Consider the following 20,787-nt stretch of genomic DNA (forward strand, 5'->3'; position numbering starts at 1 on the left):
TCATAAAATTCTTGATACAAAAGCATCAAAAACATATACATCAAAATAAAAATAAAAGAAATTAACATTTGTATCCCTCAACGTACAACTTGCCTTCAAAAATTGTTTTATAATGGTATTTCGAGCACAAATATGAATTAAATTAAATCTATTTGCAAAATCCAAAATAATCACAACATTTGTTTTCCTGAAATCGATAAGTATATCTAATGTTTAAATCACGTCTGAAAAAACATTTCCTCTCTCCTCCTAAATCTCTCCTCCTTTTTTTACCTTCTTTCTTCCTTTTTCTCATTGAGTAATAGTATTCATTTATATACAAATACAGTTACTTCTATTTTTGCATTTCTAAAGCTTTTTCTTAATATAATCTATGGAAAATGTTTTTTAACTTGAATTATAAAAATAAAACTTTTATTTTATTGGTTGGTTGGAGGAAATTGCCATTTTGCAATAAGCCCGCCAATGTACAATTAGCAATATGTAAAAAAGATAAATAAATAAAAAAAAATCTTTAGTAAATATATTTCCTCTTTGTAAAGAAAATGCCAAAACCTTAATTGCAAATTATAATTTAATCTCACCGTACCTAAAGGTTTTACATATTATATTTTTTTCTCTCGTTTGAAAGAAGAAAGGAGGAAAGGCTGATCTGGGGTTAATCCGTATGGTTCATGGCTCCACTGGCGAAGAGATCATTTAAGACCGAGTAAACAAAAAAAATATTATCATATACCTATTTTATTTCATTATTGTTGTTATAATTTATTTCTTTACAAGCAAAATGATACGGAGTGGCTTTTCACGGGTATTTAAAAAAAAAAAAATTGGCATTGTATTCATTTAGTTATATTTAGAAAACTAAAATTCATGCCCTATAATTTTGATTAATTTGTAAATATTGTCTTTTTTTTATAATGGCTGTTGTTTTCTTTTGATTAATCAATAAAAAAAATATACAAACTCACACTTCTTTCAGTCAAAAGTAATTTGAGTATTATGAAATAAAAATTTCAAACCTACTTCAACTGTTAATCAAAACATTAAGCAAAGAAAAAATATTTCAAAATGTTTGCTATGAAAAAATAAATAGACGAGGTAGATAAAAGTAAAATTGACCATGTAATTCAGCCAAACCAATTTTCTGCTTCATTACAGTACTTAAGTGAATTGGAAGGTATAGTTTAAAAAAATGTTTTGTTATACAAATAATATTAACAAACGAGTTCAAAGAAAAAAGATATTCTTAAAAACGTCAAGTTCGTGTATAAGTTTGACAGCTGGTTTTTGGTTGGTTTTTTTAGTTTGCAACGAATTTATGTCATCTTTATAAGTTAATATTTAAGCCAAGTAAAAAAATGGTTTACTAAATTTAATCACTAAAGGAACATAATATTAAATTGTAAGACAATAAGAAAGTTCAGTGTTTTTTTAAAATTTATTTGTTTATATGCTATTAAACTAAGTATAATAAAACAGGTAGACCTAAAAAATATGTACCTATCGTAATATCAGCGCTATGATTTTTTTATGCTTTGAAGTTTTGTCATTTTGAAATTACTCCGTGTGTGACGTCACAAGTTCTCTTCAATAAATTCTGTTAATTGGTAGATTGGCCTTCCGTAAACCGGAAATCTATCACAAAACTCTTTCATCGGTTAGTTCGAAAGAACAAGTGACGTCTTTCAAAGTCGCTAGTTTTTATCAAAAATATTTTTATTATCTTTTAATGCGTTTTTAATAAACATCGCCAAATATTTTAATGCTTCAATTTTTACCGCGCATAAGAAAACATTTTTCATGTCCAATTCCCCGTAGCACTGAACTTCCTCCTTTGTTTCATGAACTATCGATTCATTATTAGTTTGATACCCATTGTTTATAAAAAATATCTTTAAGTGAAGTATGTAATTAAAATAAAATATTTATTAAGATTCAATAAAATAAAGAATGCCATATTTTTAAAAATAATTAGACTCTGAGATCCATATTTTTTTTATTTATTTCAACGATGAATTTTCAGTGAGAATTATTGTAACCGATCAACTTGAGTTTTTAAATATTTGTAACGCGTAAAAAAATTGTTAAACATTTGAAATATTTCAGGAAACTTATTTGGCTGTTTTGGGTGCTAAATATTACATATTTATCATCAATTATAATATAGCGTTTATATCATTGTGTGATTTTTTTCATTATCGTTATTGAATAGTTAAATTTGATTGCAAATTATAATTATAATGGTTTGGAAACGAGTGTGAATATTATTTTAAATAAATCATATTAAAAATTAAGTGTACATTTTATTTTGAAATCCTCTACCAATTTTTTTCGCCTAGTTATTTAGTGATAAATGCACTTAGCTACAACGCATAAGATTTGTGTCAAATTTCCGGTAAGATGAACATGAAGTATTAATTTAAATAAGTGGTTTTGACCTGCAATTTTTTAAGAAGAACTTGATAAGATTTTGTTTGAATGATCGCCTCTTTCAAGTCATGGGCTCGATTGACCATTTTTACAGCAGTAAGAAAGTGCCAGGAACAGGGTAAGTGGTGAGCTTAGATCAACCATAGCAAAACAAACAAAAGTCACAGGATGCAAAATTAGCCATCCATAATGGGTGCTGTCCCTTATATATGGATGAAAGTAGGCCAGTGCTTTTGAAATGCGATCTCTCAGGGGAATGGGAATTTCTGGTCATGCGGTTACAAGAACGGATCCCAGCAGAATGCTCATACACCTCGTCTTGTATTTCGAATTATTTAACACCAAAAACACGTATGGCTTTTGCTCAGATAAATTTTTATTTTGTGGCCCCAAGAGTGTTCAATGTCTTGGATAAACATATTTAGTTCTCCAAAACAAAAGTAATTTTCAGAAGTATACAAGTTTGGATTTTGTCTTAAGAAGCTACCATTGTAAGAGACTGCTGCGAGATATTGCATAGATTTATAATATATTAAGCGTGCTGTCCAGATATTTATTGAAATATTTGCTCGTGTAATAATATTTAATTTTAGTGTTTGATACTAATTAATGATGTTTTTTTTATTTTTTTATTATTTATAAATCATATAACACAAAGTATAATACATTGAATTACATTCCCAGGAGTTACAATAACTCAATTTGGGACATAAATAATATTAAAACTTTGAAAATAACACATATTGAGAACAACAAAGAAACATAGCAAGTTTAGCACCTTTATAACTAAATATATAACAACAATATATACGCCTAAAACCTTTTCCTATACAAGCAGAATAAATATATATAAAAAAAACATGCTTTCACTTTCCATTATGTTGTATCCTCACTCAACCCATGGCTCTTGGCCTCATAGAGTTATGGAAACGTGTTTGTTTTTTGTAACACATACGTGTTTTGCCTGATTAAATAAATAAAATTAATCAATTTGTGAGAAAACTTGTAGGAACAATAGGTGAGCAAATGTCGAGGTCCGTACATTATGAAGGCTGAGATAAGCACTTTCAACAGGAAACTCCCACTTGAAAATCTGTAACTATAGACGTATTTCCATATTAACTTGTATAAATAAAATATTTGAAACATTCTTGGTTCAGAACATAACAAAGTATCTTGATAAGAATTCAAGAATAAATTGTTAACAGTATGAGTTTCAAAAAAGGAAAAACACAACACAGATAAATGAAAATTCTGAAACATTCAAAATTACTCACAAACCAAAAAAGATTACCCTTTGGATCTCAAACAATTTAGTAAAATGAAAAAAAAAACCTGATCACCTGCATAGTTTAACTAGAAAATACCCAAACAATGATTTTCAACTTCAGTATTATAAAATATATAGAAATACATGTACTAGAACTATAAAAAAGTAAAAGAAAAATATTTCGCCAACAAACTGGAAGAAAGCAGTAATGATACCAAAACCATATGGAAGGTCATTGAAGAAATAAAAAATACATCAAACAAAAACCAAAAACTAATACCGAGCATAGTTAAAAGTAATAGGACATTCACAAATAAACAAAATATTGCAAATGCATTGAATAAACACTTCTCTACCATAGGAAAAAAAACTGTCTGGTAAAATACTAATTACAAATAATTGTCTTAACCTCGATATCACTAAATGCCATGGTACTTCAGTAATTAAGAAAAAGAAAACACTGTCCTATACTTACTCAATGCACAACTAAAAAATTGCATATTAAACTGAATTACATTATTTCGGCATAATTCTTGACCAAAAACTATTTTTAACTTAAGTATTGACTCCATTATTTTAAAATCATATTAAATTCTCGGTTTTATTTATAGAATCGGAAAAATTTTAGAAAATCTCAAATCCCTCTACATGCTTTATTGCGCAATTGTCAGAAATTTACTGGAATCATCATTTCCTTCCCACACATAATGGTGCATAGGGCACTGCATCGGTACACCAATTGCAGCGTACCTTGATCAATTTTGTTACATGAAGGTAAGATGATAATCAGTCTAACGGCTCAGGTACTAATCCAGGGACTATGAAACATTCTAGTGTAAAAACACACTTTTAAATAAATATTTCATATCAACCATGTCGAGAATCAAACCCGAGGCCTATTGCATGGTAGGCAAATGCACTGACCATTACACCACGAGGCCGACTTTGAAAATACAAAATAAATTATTTTGACGAAAATACGGTTTGTAAATAAAAAAGTGTCATTTATTATGTTTATGTACGCATACGAGTAAGAAGTAAAAATAAAGATACTTAAATAATATTATTAATTTTCGGCGATTGCTTTTTTGTTTAAGGTGCGAGACTTTAGAGCGAATGTCTCTACATCGCGCATTGCGCACTTGTCAAAAAAATTCTGGAATCCGCATCTAAAACATGGAATCTGCGATATAAAACCTATACAGATAACAGAACAAATTCAAGACAACAGTTCGTAAAATATCTCAACTTCAAACACAACAACAGCGTGTCACCTACTTCCGACTTAAACAACAGTGAGCACTTGCAGACTTTTTATTTATACTAAATGACCTAATTGACTTGATAAATTGATGCAAGTTGATATTCTGACGAAATTCTAAACCGCAATTATCCCCACTTACATCATTATTTTTTTGTCACACACCCTCCCATCCACCTTTTTTCACTCTCTATCTTTCTCAAACACACCCTGTTTTGACGGTTTTGACATATCTAGTAAAAATTAAGGCTCTAATTAGAATACAACTTAAATGACATTTTATACGTAAAAATTCTTCTCTCTGCTTGTTGTTTTGATATGTGTGTTGTGTTGTATTATGTTGCCTTTATCAAATATATAAAATAAAAAATTAAATAGTGTATTAAATTCTCAAGAACAAAATTATTTTCAAGATAAGAGTTAAGAACTAGATTTTCCTTGGCGCGAAGAATTTTTGTGGGAAACTCCTCTTTTTATTATTTTTTTAAAATTAAATGAAAACCAAATGTTTGAATTTGCTGTTTACCATATTGATATGCCAAATAAATACATTAAACATTATTATTATCCTTCTGATCCTATTTATTATTTGTGGTGATATGCTTGTATGTTTGTGTTGTTTCGGGTTACGCTAAGAGCCGTAAGCGTAGACAGGTAAGGTAAGACAGGTCCGAAAACCGCTTTGGCCCGCAACGCGTAGTCCGCTGCAATGTCAGCTCGGACAAGATATTAAATGCCGTGCATCGGAAAAAACTCATAACATTTCATTTTGGCATTTCGTGTCACCCGGCCACCAGCTCTACGCCAGTGTTCGCTATTGTAAATTCCTTCTGTACAAAATAATGCAATGTAACTCGTTTGTAACTTTTTAATAAATAACTTCAATGATGATCGATCTTCCTCATTTAACCTAAAATCAACTCACTCGCACTCATCCTATAATTTTAATTCATTATTCGTCCCACCTCAACACAGAACTTTTAGTCCCATGGAGTTGAGATGGATGTTTCAAAAAATGTGTAGTTAAATGTTTACAATTTTTCATAAAAAAAAAAAAAAAGGATACATTGCTGATGATTATAAACGTACATGGAGAATAAACGCAAACAAAAATACTTCACTTGTAAGCAAAACAGGAATCGAGAAATGACATAGGAGATATAGAATTGAACATTGCTTTATTTGGCAGAGGTGGATGGTTTTAGTTCAATGCTGTTCAATGATTGCACGAAAAAATGCAATTTGTTACTAATTTTTATAGTCAAAATTGGGATTTGTGTTAGTAAGACCGAACATTCTTGGTACAAGGGAATAAGAACCAAAATGATTAATTGAACGTTTAAAACAAACAAATGATCGCTAAATGATGCTGACGATGAATTAATAAAACCTCGCAGAAAAAAAATATATTTACTGTTGGTGGTTTTTTTCTGGAACAGAGCTCTTCCGAACATTTTATTTACAAAACTCTATTTCCAAAAATACTCGAGATTTGTCAACTTTTACAACATGTTTTCGCATTCGTTTAAAAAAAATGTGCAAATCTAAAGCTTGTTCTTCAATAAAATTTTCATTCAAAACTTTTCTTTTATTACATCATTCAAAGTTTAAAAGTAAGTTACCCTTCAAAAAGCAACTCTCTGTAAAAGTTTTCACAAAAGCCAAGATTGCATTGCGCATTGTCACGACATGACATATTTTTTCATAAGCAAAAAGACATGCCGCTCTGTCTTTGCTTACAATGCCAGATTTATCCGCATTCAAACGTCTTAAATCATTTTCACTCTCTTCCCGGACATTCATCATCATCCTCATTTATCCTTTCCATACAGAGCGAATTACAGTTAAAGGTCGGCGTTTGAAAGCTTTTACAGGGAAACGTCGTGTTTTTTGCAGAAATCACCTACAGTTAGAACTTTTTAAAATTTTGTAGTGCAAAATATGAAATGTAAAAGTAAAAGCTATTTTTATTAATTTATTATTATTTTTTTTTTTTGGTTTTTGTTGTTTTCTTACAATAAACATAATAATAAAACAGAGTTTTAAAAATTAAAGTATAATTACATATAAACGAAATACATATTAATAGAAAAATAGTAAACAAAAAATCCCATAAAGGCATGGCCTGTTCGTGGGTATACAAGAAAATATTACCGAATTTTTGCTCCTATAATAAACAATAGACAGTTATAATATTTTTTGTTTAACATAAGAAAGAAAAAATAAAATATTCTGTAAAAGATAATATGTTTTTTTTTTTGTTAAAGTAATAAAAAAAGAATATGAAAATTATATGGAAAAAACACAAAAATACTCATTATTATTAAAGGACAACAAAATAAATCATAGAAAAAAAGAGTTCATATCTTTAGTTTGAATCTAGGATACTGCATGTGTTTTAAAATAAGGAAAATTACGAATCAATGAAATATTATCAATAAATATAAGTCCTGTTAATGTCTTGATTTCGAATTTTTCTTCGTAAAGAGGTCAAAGACTTAAATTACTAAAAGCAGAAAGTTGATAAGAATCAGCAGACAAAAATAACCAATATATTTTTAGTAAAATGTATTAAGATCCCAAAAAGAAGTAAGAAGATTTTGTTTTCAGGTAGATGCGAGTTTTCGTATACGGGAGTAAATTTTGTATACTGCACCAAATCACCTCTCTTCGCCATAAATTACACTGCTGGGAGTTTTTCTCTTAAACTATAAACTCTTAACTGTACGAGGCAATAAACCACACGAGTACTGGCGATACTCAGAAAGGAAAAGGATAGCTTGGCCTTTCCCGAGTAAACTTCAAGACACCCACAACAGCACTTACTTTTTTAAAGAGAAAATCTTATAAACTTAAACAACTAACATTAAACATACTTCTACCGTTTTACACGGAGTTTCATCTCTTTACCATATTTGGAAATTTGAGTGTGAGAAGTCTATATAGCTGTGTTTTTTTTTAACAAAATAAACTAATACAAAAACGTTTTTGATGTAAATAAATTTAATTAATAATATTTATGTTTGTCTTGTTTATATATCAAATAAACACAATATTCCGTATTTGATATTCATTATTGAAAGTCAAGATAATTTTAATAGGATCTAGCAAATACAGATAAATCAATTTTGATAAGCGTAAGGTACTTGAGATCTTCCGGCCAGAAGAGCCACATTAAAAAAAAAAAGTTTTTACATTAGGACTTGGGATTTAAATGTTAGTGTTAAATCGTGTGCCGATGAAGAGACGAGTACGTCTCCAAACCGGCAGATATAGAAAACTTGGTAAGGGGTTTCATAAAAATATTTACTTACATTAAATTATTGACATGTTTAACCAGAAATTTTATGCTTTAATTGATTTTTAAAAACATTTTTAGAATAATATTTTTTGTGGAAATTTTAGTAAAGATGTTTTAGCTTACATTTTATTGTCTTTGTTTTGTATGTTCGATGGACCATTTTTCAAATTCTACAATATTTATTTTTGTGTTTTGAAATTTAAATAAGTAAACTCAGTTAATGGAGATTGACACTAAAAAATGTTGAAAATACTATTTAATAAGAGAAAAAATTACCATTCTTTAGCTCATGGACGCGTAATAAGATAATGAACATATTAGGCGGCCTCCGTGGTGTAGTTGTCAAGACGCTTGATTCACGCACGGAAGGTTCCGGGTTCGATTCCCAAGGAAAACACAAAAAAATCGAATGTGATTTTTCTCAAGCCTGGGTGTTCTGTGATGTAATTTACCACTGTAATTGGGGCTCCTGGCCTGATGTGGTGCAAAAATAAATATTTGCATTCATAACTTATTTTCGCTAAAAATTGTATATTGAACATACAAGAACTAGGGCAGCGATTTGTATTTTTATGGTACTTTTCAATAAAAAATACACTGAATGGTACCAAGACTCCTTCGAGCTATAATGTTAGTTAGTTCACCCCCTGGCGCTGATAAGGTGTGTTTGTTACGACTGAATTCAGCGCAACATTTATTGTGTTCCCGCAATTACCCTTCTTTCAATATCTTTTTCAATCTATTCAGCGCCAGAATGTGTGTTTTCCAATCGCACATGCACTATCTACTTTTATAATCCAAGCTTTTGTTCACGAACTCAATTTGGATTTCAAATAAACTTAATTCCTTCTTTAAATTTTCTTGCTCTATGATAATAATTGCATCATAAATAACAGAAAGTTCAATCGAAAATACAAGCTTGTGAAAAAATAATTTGTTACGTAAGCGATTTCCTTGATCATGTTATATTTTTCTTACCAGGTAAAGCTTGTGGGCAGAAGGATAAAAATAAAAATGTAAATATTTTTTTAATTTACAGTAAAAAAAATATTTTATTTTATTTGCTAAGAATGAACAACACATTATTCATAACAAACAAAAGCAGTTAATAACTTAAGGCAACATATTTAACGAACCAACGATTTATTAATTTACAGTAAAAAAATATTTTGTTTTATTTGCTAATAATGAACAACACATTAATTATAACAAACAATAGCAATTAAAAACTAAAGGCAAAATATAAAACGAACTAACGATTATATTTTTTTAATCGCGCAATAATAAAAAAATTGAAAAACAATATTTTTTAAAGGTATTTCTGTTCAATAATATACTTAAAAAATGACATATTACAACAGAGATGAAGAACATTCAAGAGAAGGTAATAAAGAAGTCCAGGCATCTACAGGGCTTATGATCTGTCAATGGCTGGTTTAAGTGGCCACTTTACACACTGTGTAACATTCACCATTCTGCCTATATTTGAACATCTATATTCCTTCCTGGACTTCTATATTACCTTCTCTTAAATGTTCTTCATCTCTGTTGTAATATGTTAATATAAACAGCTCCTCAGGGAGTTGAATCCAGTCCTTGTCTACAAAAAATTGGACAAACTCAAAATATTGTTCTTAAAAAATTGATTTAACTACAATATAATTACTTTTAGACCGTCAGATTAAGCCATTTGAAATTTAGACTGAACTATGATATCTCGATAAAGACTAAATTTGTTCAATTAATTTAAAGACAACAAATTAAACATGAAAGTGGCTGGAGTCAAATTTTATTTTTTTGCTTTTAAAAAGAATTACAAGAATTTTAAATCACAAACATAATTGTGATGTTTTCTTTTATTTCTACGTAAAATTATGCATTTGGTAATACTTCGGTATTTAAATTTATTGATAAGATTGAGTTATACTTAGTTTTTTTATAATAATATTCAATTCATTCAATAATTATAAAAAGTACCATGTCTTTTATTTTTTGAAGGTGCCAATAACTGACAAAATTGCTGTGCAATTAATAACTAGAGGTGCCAATAAATGGCTAAAATAGTGCATTTTGGTCATCTTTATTTATTTTAAAAAAAATAGGAATCCTCTGAATATCAATTAAGTTTAATCATAACAAATTAAAAATCAACTAACTTGACATTAATGCAGAAAAAAAAAATTACATTCAATCGATGACGGTTTAAGTTATAAATAAATATTGACTCAATCAATACGCTTAAACCATTGGTGGTTCAACCCTACATTTTGTGAGTTTTGAATATTAAATTCTATTGTACTCATCCAGGAGAGAAAATGGAATTAAATCATGCGTGGCTATGATGTAATACGAGTCTACGTAAGATACAAGACTTGATATAGGAAAGTAAAAATTTGCGGGATTTCAATACAAAATATATTTTTCCTTACTATGCAAAAAATAATTATACGAATGAAAGTTATCAAAAAACCGCAATACATGAGTTTTACTGTATAAGAAAGAGCTCGAAAATATGATTTATAACAAAGAAGATAAAGAAGCTGTTCAGTGTTTGTGTGAAAGAGACAAATACAAAAATAAATCGTTCTATCAATCGGTTATTGGCAGTAGGCGAGATTGCACGCTAGTTATATGGCCGGCTTTTTTCTGATTTTAGTTTATTTTGCTACAACGGGCCTTTATTTTATTATGTTTTTTTTATTACGGAAAAGAAATTATTTAACAAAATGACATTGTGTTTTTTTTCAAACATCTGAATTTCAGAATATTCTGTCTTTTGCTTGTGGTAACACGATGTTACACCATCGCGTGTAAATGAATTTTATAGCAAAACCTTAACAAGAGTTAACATCTCAGAAATCGAATAAACGCAATGAGCCCTTTTTAGCCGTGTACCCTTCATTTTATATATAGGTGCTTCAGGCAGATTTTACTTTTATTACATCATAATCATTTTCTTATCTGAAAGTTTAATCGAAAACAATCAATGTGTGTATCTTACTTTATATTTAGAGAAATAAAAATGTGCTAAACTTTGCTTTGGGAAAATGTTCGCGAAAAGCTTTGCTGGCCTCAGTTGTTTTAACAATGCTGATTTTTTTCTTATTTTCGGAATCTTGAGACTTAATCTCTCTTGGGACATTTGACAGGGTGTTGGAGAATTCTACTGTAGAGGATCGCCTCCTGAGAAATATATGAGAAACAGGATTATACAGGTTATAAAAGGATTTCCCGCTTGTAAATCCGTCCGCAAAATATTTAGTGCCAAAACTTAACTTGCACACAAACTGCTCATTCATGTTGCAAAAGTTTAACAAGGACCCTTGAACTTTTTCCTCTCTAATGTTTATTTAAAGTATTCCCAGTTCGTGAGTTCCAAGTGCCATTTCTTTTAAAACTAAAGAAAAATAAAAACGCTTCAAAAATAAAACAAATAAGATTCATAATAGCAAAATTGTATTAACAGTTTAAAAAGTATTGCTTAAGTTCCGTTTTCTTAAATATTAATTCTTGTGTGGCTGTGATGTCACATTAGTCGACATACGATACAAGACTTGATAAATATCTCTTTTACTTTTTTAAATGAACGAATTGTATTTTTATAATCTTCAAATAAACATTTTTACACCAGATTTAGAAAGTAAAACTTGTATAAATATGCTAGATTTGAATACAAAAAATATTTTACCACTCAAAGAATGATGTCCGCAAATACAGCAATACATCTGTATTAGGGAGAGCACGAAGATAGAACACAAAATAAGGAAGACAAAGACGCTGTCCTGTAGCCGCTGTTGCCGATGTTGCGTAAAACAAATTCAGTCGGTTGCTGCAGTGATGGGGGACGCACGCGTGAATTATGAGTGGCGAATTTGTGTTTTTTTTTGTTGCTAAAACAGGGCTTATTTTAATTAATAATTAAAAATAATTTATTAAACTGTATACCTTAATTTATTTTTTTAAATGTCTGAGCTTATAAATATTCCGTATTTTGCTTGTGGTAAAACGGTGTTACATCACCGCGTGCAAATGAATTGTTTGTCTCTTAAGAGTTGAAAAAAATATAACGCATCTTTTATATACCTGTGCCGCATTGTAGCGAAGGACGCGTGTGTTTTGTTCGTTCCGTTGTGATTGCAGAACAGAGTAAATTGATTGCTCTGTTACTCAGCAGAGTTACATTGATTGAGGATAAGGTGAGCGTTGAATTTGGTGAGGTTTTAGATGCTATAAAATCTCTGCCTAAGCCGATTTCTACCGACTTGTGTGATGGCAACAATATGTCACAGCCCGTGTCAGCCGACCGCGACCCGCCCGACCCTCCTACTAGCGTCATTCCAGCACATCCTGATACGGCGGCGCTACTTGTAGACGATGTCGCAGTGTCTACTGCGCATACCTCTGCGCGCACCGATCCTGCTCCGCCGCTGTCGGCGCGCGCGGTTGAGCCAACTATGGTACCTGCGCCGGTAATAAACGAGAAGCGCAAAATGACTACTCGCTCAGCGGGAAAAAAATCCACAAATGTAATGGCTGGAATCCTACGATAAGTTAGTAGCGTACCGAAGCAATAGAGGAAGGTAATGACCGAGGTTGCTCCAATCCCCGGCTGTTCACCTTCACTACTTGTCACTGCTCCTGTCGCTGCCACTGCTCTTGCCACCGCCGCTGTTCCTGCCGCCGCTACTGTTTCTGTAAATCCAGTAGTAGCACTACCATCGGCACCAATGCCATATTCAGTCCGCGACGCCACATAGTGAATAACAGTGAAGAATAAAAAACCTGTCTTCATTTGTGGTAGCATTGGAAGGCGAATTGAGCATGATTTGAAATTTTATCACTTTTATACTTTTCATAAGGACACCACGAGTGAGGACGTGTTACAATATTTAAATCCTTATGTAAGTACCGCTTCATTTAATATTGCAAAAATTAAAGCACGAGGTGATTATTCGTCTTTTAAAATCGGTATTCCAAAAGGAAAAACGGACCTTTTATTATAATCGGAAAATTGGCCTCGCAAATTTTTCACTAAAGAGTGGGAAGACAAACAAGATCCTCCACGTCTTTCGAATATCAAATGACTCTTCCGTGATGCATTAAATGAAAAACTGCACTTTTATCACCAGAATAATCGCGGTTTAAAGACAAAGTGTGTAGAGTTCTACAACAATGTCGCAGCTGGTGATCATGACGTCATCGCGTTAACTGAAACGTAGTTAAGTAATACCGTCTTTGATTCCGAGCTTTTTGATAGTAATTTTGCAGTAGTAAGAAGAGATCAGTATGGCCACAGGCAGGGTGGGGGGTGTTTATTGGCGGTGAGAAGTCGAGCGTTTTTCTATATTAGAAACAACCAATGAAGATCTTTGGGTGAAACTAACATGGGATCTCGAAATTACTTTTATTTGTGATCTTTACTTTCCTCCGGAGAGTGAGACTAACACATATCGATTATTTTTCGACAGGGTTTCGTCCAGTTTAGACTTGTTTCAGAACAGAAGCGTCATTGTACTGGGAGATTTTACATTCAGCAAACAACATTGGGAGTATAAAGGCTGACCTCACTTTTCTGCGCTCGTTGTTGAAATTTTCCCAGTTTTATGATGTTTTGAATTCTAGAGATATGATTCTGGACTTAAAACTTGCCAGGAAAGAAGTCGTTGTCACTTTCACCTCTAACAAGAAAAGACAATTATCATCCAGCGCTTGAATTTTGTATAAGTGTGTCTATTAACCGCCCCCGTCGAACTGATGTTCCCGGGAAGGGCACAGTCGGTTGGAGAGGCTGGAATTTTAATAAGGGTGATTTTGTCCGGCTGTGCATTTTAATGGCCAGTATCGACTGGAATGAGGCATAAAACACATTGGATGTAAATGAAGCGGTGCATAACTTTCATTGTATTGTTAAAGGAGTACTTGATTTCCGTTTTCCTAAAAAGTCTCAGACAACTGGAGGAAGGCGATATCCAAAGTGGTTTTCTGGGGCTATTATTAAGGATATTCAAGCAATATTATCGAAAATACGATTTTTTTTTTGGATTTTATCAAATCTTAAAAGGCAAACGCCGGGAATATTGACACCATGACATGGGGCGATCGACTTGTTTGGGGCGCAGATATTGCGGAAGCGTTTGCAGGTCACGAAACTGTATATAGTAGTGAACCTCCACTTCTTGACGTTATCGCTACTAAGCAGTGTACTGCGCAAAACAGTGCACAATCTATTGTTATTCCAAATATCAACGAGAAAGACATAGTTTTGATCATGAACAGATTAAATAAATGATGATGGACGCCGTAATGCGGTCGGAAATGGGCGGACGACTCACTTACCCAGAAAAACTATTCGGGTCTTTAACAAAAGTTAAAATATGGCATATTTTTTGTTTAATTTACCATTCATCCCTTAATTATTGGAGCTTAAGCCACCATTTAACGTAGTAAACAGGGTAACAAGCAGTAAAATTTATAATACACAGAATATATCCATTGACATTCCTTGAGTTAGGAAGTAATTATGTTTGAGTACAATAGTATCCACGGTACTTACAAAGTCACGAAAATGACAGTTTGACACGAATCGTGGTGAAATTATTCACCATTATGCTAAATAAGAACTGAGAGATTGTAACGCTAAACTGACTAATGTTAATGAAAAATAAATTCGTATATTTATTTTTCATTATTTGTTAATTTGGTCGACAAGTAATGAATTCTTTCATTTTTTAAAAATAAAAGTAAAATTACACTTAATATACGATTGAAAAACAATAAATTATTCTTAAACAAATCTATGTGAAATGTTTTTGGGTTACTAAAATTATGAAAATTAAGAGCACGTATTTTGATATTACTCAAAAAGTAAGAACTTTTTAATTTTTTTTTTTTTTTTTTTAATATTAAAGGTCAATTAATGCTACAAATTACGCAACAAAGCTGCATTTAATTGAAAAATTTAATAATCAAATGTTTAATAGTCGTAGGATTTATTGTTGTTATTTTCTTGCGTTTCCTACTTAAAATGATCCGGAGAAGAAATCACATCGTAGGCAATTAAAATGGCGAAAAGTCCGCTTTTTTTAAAGGAATAACCCAATAAATTTCTGTTTTAGATGGTTATCAGCAGGTGGGAAAGAGGATATAGAAGGAATTTATGAAAAATGTACTATAATATATATCTACAACTACAAGTATTATGTCGAAAAAGGTGCTCTTTATAACCTTTCCTACAAAATAACTTATAATTTATTATCATCGAAAAAAAGCGAAGATATGTCCGTTTTACAGGAGACGGTTAGAGATTAATCAACGTTTGTCATTTAAATGAACCCTAAACTATAACAAGTAAGGGAAGTATAGGAAATAGGAGAAGGGAGGGGTTGAATTAAGGTAAGGAGTTTCATAGAAAGATAATAATGATTTAGACGTTTATTTAAACTAATTGAGGATAGAGTGTACTTTATCAAGAGAAATAGGTTGTTTCAAAGGCTAACGGTTTGTAAAAAAGAGCAAATATATATTTTTAAATATGCAATATGCTTATTTTACCATTTATAACGAATCGTTAATAATTAAATTGCAAAATATTGTAAGGGTCGGTATATATAAGAGGTCGAAGTTATTTATTTGGTCCTAGTTGGGCGACATTATAAAGGTAGGTTATCACGAACCAATAAGCAAATTTTGAGATATAGAAGAATAATGAAAATAACCAAATAAAGTATATACAAACAACTTACCCTTCACCAGTTTCGCTCAATCGGCAAGAACATGAGAATTCTCCAAAAGGATAAGATTATGTTTCATAAATTTAATTTTATGAACGGCATCAAAAACGTTATATATAAAATACCTTACTGTAAAATGGGACAAATATGACTCAAAGATCTGGATTCTATGAAATAAACAACTCGTTAGTGAAATAAAAAAAAATAATAAAAGAAGCAATTCTCTACAAATGTTACAAGATTAGTTAATATAAAAAATCAGAATTCTGCCTAGCTGATATGAATAAATGGTTGACAATAAATTTATCTAAGAAGTAAATATTCGTAGCAATAATAATGACAACTAAAATAGATTCTTGATTGTTTTCTTCTCGGCGTAATACGAAAAAATGTTGATTTTACAAAATAAAATCCGCAGATGGAGTTTGATATGCGACGTCTTCGGTTAATATATATTAACTCATGTTTGGCTCAGTTGATGATTTCCCAGAAGATTGTTTGTCGACATCTTAATTCAGTAAATGATCGTCTGCTTCATTGCATTTGTTAATTTGTGTCTTATGATTTGAAGAAAACATTTAAATCTGACACCGACTTTTCCAGGTATTTACGAATAAACTTCGTAATAATTTGTGATCCATTCAAACCATGGAGTAAATATACCATATTGTAAAATCTTTATCATAGGACTAAGTAGATTAAAATGTCTAGGAAAATGAAGAAAGAGAGATAAAAGTGGAAGAACGTAAAAAAAGAAGAAAAAAGGTGGAATAAAGAAAAAAGTGGAAAAAATAGAAAAAGATAGAAAAAGGGGAACCTGTATAAAATACAATCTCATTAGAATATGATATCTCTCTCTACAAGAATTACGCTAATAAATTTAAAAAAAACTAGGCTTACGTTACGTTGAACGTTCCCTTTTATGAAGGACTACATTTTTTAAATGTGCGGTTGCCTGCCTTTTGAGTCCTTTCGCGACAGCTGGACTGTTCGTCCCGAGTTTTCAAATGGAAAATAATTTATTTCTAGCGCACGGATATCGTATGGAGGAGTTACTACCGCGGCCGTCAGATGACGCTAAATCAGGCAACATAGAATTTTATTCCAGTACTAAAATGCTTTCAAAAACGGGGTACGTTGGACTTGTTTTTTACAACGTTAAAATATGAAATCAATATTTGGTAGAGTGCGGTTTGACATCGAGCTTTCTGGTCTGGAATTTACGACATTATGAAACTTCTATAAAATATTGAAATGTTGTTTGTGTTATTATTATACTTTACACAGAATTTTTGTACTAGTCAGGGTGTAAAATTTATAGTTCTAGTGAAATTTTATAGTGTGTATTAAATAAATAATTTAAAAAATAATCTTACATTTTTATTTATCACCTTTCTATAAATTATTATTTTGATCGTGTTTGTTATTTTGTCGCACATCATAATAATCAAACGCTTAAAAAGGAAAAAAATCTGATGATTTAAAAATCTTGTATATATAAATGTATAAAAATATTTTTATACAAATATATATAAAAAGTATATGTGGTTAAGGCAACGGTGATGTAAAAAAACAGACAAAGCTGGGTAATAATGTAGTGGACTCACAGATTAGAAGTCCAAAATTCAAACCATATTGTGGCACAATTTTTTTTTTTAAAGTTTTTTATAATTCGTTGAAAATGCCCCTAAAATAGAAATATTTGTGTAAAATTTTGATCACTGTATAGTACTTCTTAAAACGGGTTATCCTTGTGAGGCCCCAAAACCAATTCTCCTAGTAAGTATTTGTCAATAATAGTTCTGATAATTCAGTACAGTAAAATTCATATATTAAGTATGATAAAAAATACATATTTTTTTCTTAGAAATATTTCAAACGATCTACAAAATACTACATTTCGAGTTATTAATCCCCTCTTTTGTGGTAAAATATCAAAGTAAATATTACGATGAGTTGCAAAACCCGCTAAAGGAGAAAACCTTCCGATGGGGTCTTGTAAATAACTTTACTACTCAAATTATATAACTTAGGTGTTATTATTGATACAAAACTAATGTTTAATATTCAAATTGAATCAGTCCTGAAAAAAAAAAATGGTCGGACTTGTATATTATGCGAGTATTGAAACCATTCAAACATGCAGAGACATATGAAAAACTCTACAAACTATTTGTTCGTCCCCAGCTAGAATACTGTAGTCCTATTTAATAACTTTACTATCATGTAAGTATAAATAGACTAAAGAGGGTCCAACAAACTTTTTTTAAACAGGTCGACTACCAGTTAAACATTAACTTCTCTAACAATGCTGAAAAAATTCAGTACCATGGAATAAACTCTTTACAAAATCGAAAAATAATATCTTTATTCAAATTAATAAATAATAAAATTGATTCTCCTAACCTACTTGAAAAACTTACATTCCGCGTGCCATCTAGACCGACAAGACAAAATCTTCTATTTTACACAGAAAACGCATCAAAAAACTATTTTAAACAATCTACAATACCTAGACTATGCGACCAATATAACAATATATTTACCGAGGCTGATATTTTTTGTGACAATGTATGTAAATTAAGGTTAAAAAAATTAGAAATTTTGAGGAAAGCTGATATTTATGTTTACTATTATAAACACATTTTTTTATTTCTTTTCTTTTACAATTATTATATTGAACGTAATTTAAATTATTGTATAAGGTGTAAATTTTTTTTTTGGTGTATGCATGAATGTCTTACACTAATATACGAAAAAATCGCTAATATTTGTGTACACACTGTTTGTGTACCTAATAAAATAAAATTTCAAAAAATTAAATGAGAAAGAATAATTTTTCGGTAAAATTTCAAGATGAGAGTAATAATAAATTTAAAAAAACAAAGCTGTTGAGGAAATAGTCCGTTTTACATTTAAGCCACACAATTGTGTTTGGAGGATTGAGTAAGTTGGTAATTACACAACTTAGTTATAAATACATTTGCTTGTTTGTTTCAGTGTGCTTTAACACGCATGAAGTTGAGAAATGATTTTCATTATGGGGGTCACTTCATTTGTTACATTTCAAATGTAACAAAACGAAACTTTTACCTTAGAGTGACCCCAAATAGTTACAAAGGTAATTTAATTTTATTGTTTGCAAATTTTCAGAACGTAAATTACATCGAAAATATTTTCTGGTTGTTAAGGTGTGAGAGAATTTGGCTAACAAGTATGAGGTTTCGTGTTTGGTTCCCGACATGTTTGGCAATAAACGTTTTTTTTAATTTACTTATGGAAGTATTAAAATTTTCTGAAAAAGATCAGCTTACATGTTCCCAATAATTTTACAAGAGCGAGATTACATGTACTACATACTGAGAAGTTGTAGAAATGCAAGTCAGATTTTACGTTTTATTGGGCAATTTACTCGCTGAATACGTCTACGGATCTATTTTCCTGTATAAACCGGCAGTTCAGTATGTATTTGTGTTCGATTCATTAACTTCTAACTTATATCTAGTCTGCATTGTGCAATGGGTTAAAAAGCCTGAAAAGTTGTGCTGCCTACAATTAGTCAAACAAATAAATATTTAGTTGAAAATTTTAGTTTGAAAAATATCAAGATACGCTGTGTTACGCGTAGTAAAATACTTATAAAACTATTAATACTCGTATCAAATCAAAACCTAAAACAGAAACTATCTTGCTAACGACGCAAGACATTTTATGTACTTACACAATCCTACATTTTGCTTTATATTAAAAAAAAAGTATTTATTTCAAATTGACGTACGTCCAGCTCGAAGTATTTCTCTAAACTGACAAATAAATTGTTTTAATTATTTCAGGATACCGCTGTTGGCCGAGTGTTAAAATTCTATCTATACCTAAAATCTAGCGTTCCTAATTATTCCCAGCGTTTGATTGAATAGCAGAGAAAACTTAATTACTTTGAAGTAGTTTAATGCATTAAAAGTATCTTTAAGTTTATTCGAAAAAATGTTTTTTTAGAAAACGTTTGTAACAAGCGCACGGAGCATGACAAGAAAGGCGTTTTTGCATGTTTTTACGTAAGTTCTTACCTTTTTTTCTCATGATATTTGGTTGCGATTTATGTGGGTATGCATCGTTAAAATGTTGTCACAATTTCAACATTTTTTGTACCCACAACCAGTGTTCACTCCTCAGTATCATTTGATCATCCGCTACTACAAAACCTCGTGTCGTGAATCACGCGTTTACTTTGTTTAACGTGTGCCGCATCGTAGACTTTCCACTAACCACTAGTGTTCAGCTCTAGATCGAAGGCCTGTCCGTGTATTGGTGTCGCTCGCAATTGACCAGTCAGATCACAGCATTCCATCAAGAACGCACCAGGTTAGTGGCATCAATTCCTAATCCATCTCATTCGTTCGGGTTATGACCGATATTCACGTATTTTATTAAAATTAAAATACAGTTCACTCCGCTTAATAATATCGTAGAAGCCTTAGGGTTTCGCCCCTGCAATTTTTTGCCCAAAACCCACGTGAGAATTTGTTTTTCCATCAATATTAAAAAAAAAAAAAACTTCAATCAATGAACTCTTCAGGTATTTTCCTAACTATCTGGATATAATTTACAGTTCAATCATCAGAAATATTGTTTTTGTTGGAATAATGCAGTATTGTTTCTAATATTTGATCCAAAACCGTGAGGAAAAAAACCTAAATTCATTTGAAAAAACTTATTAAAAACAGTAAAACTTTAGTGCGCACATACAAAAATTGTATTCTTAATTTATTATTAAACTATGTACTTACCTTTTATA

Source organism: Micrasema longulum, unplaced genomic scaffold (assembly GCF_059751315.1).
Source record: "Micrasema longulum isolate JH-2025_06_02 unplaced genomic scaffold, ASM5975131v1 h1tg001720l, whole genome shotgun sequence".
Classification (NCBI taxonomy): Eukaryota; Metazoa; Arthropoda; class Insecta; order Trichoptera; family Brachycentridae; genus Micrasema; species Micrasema longulum.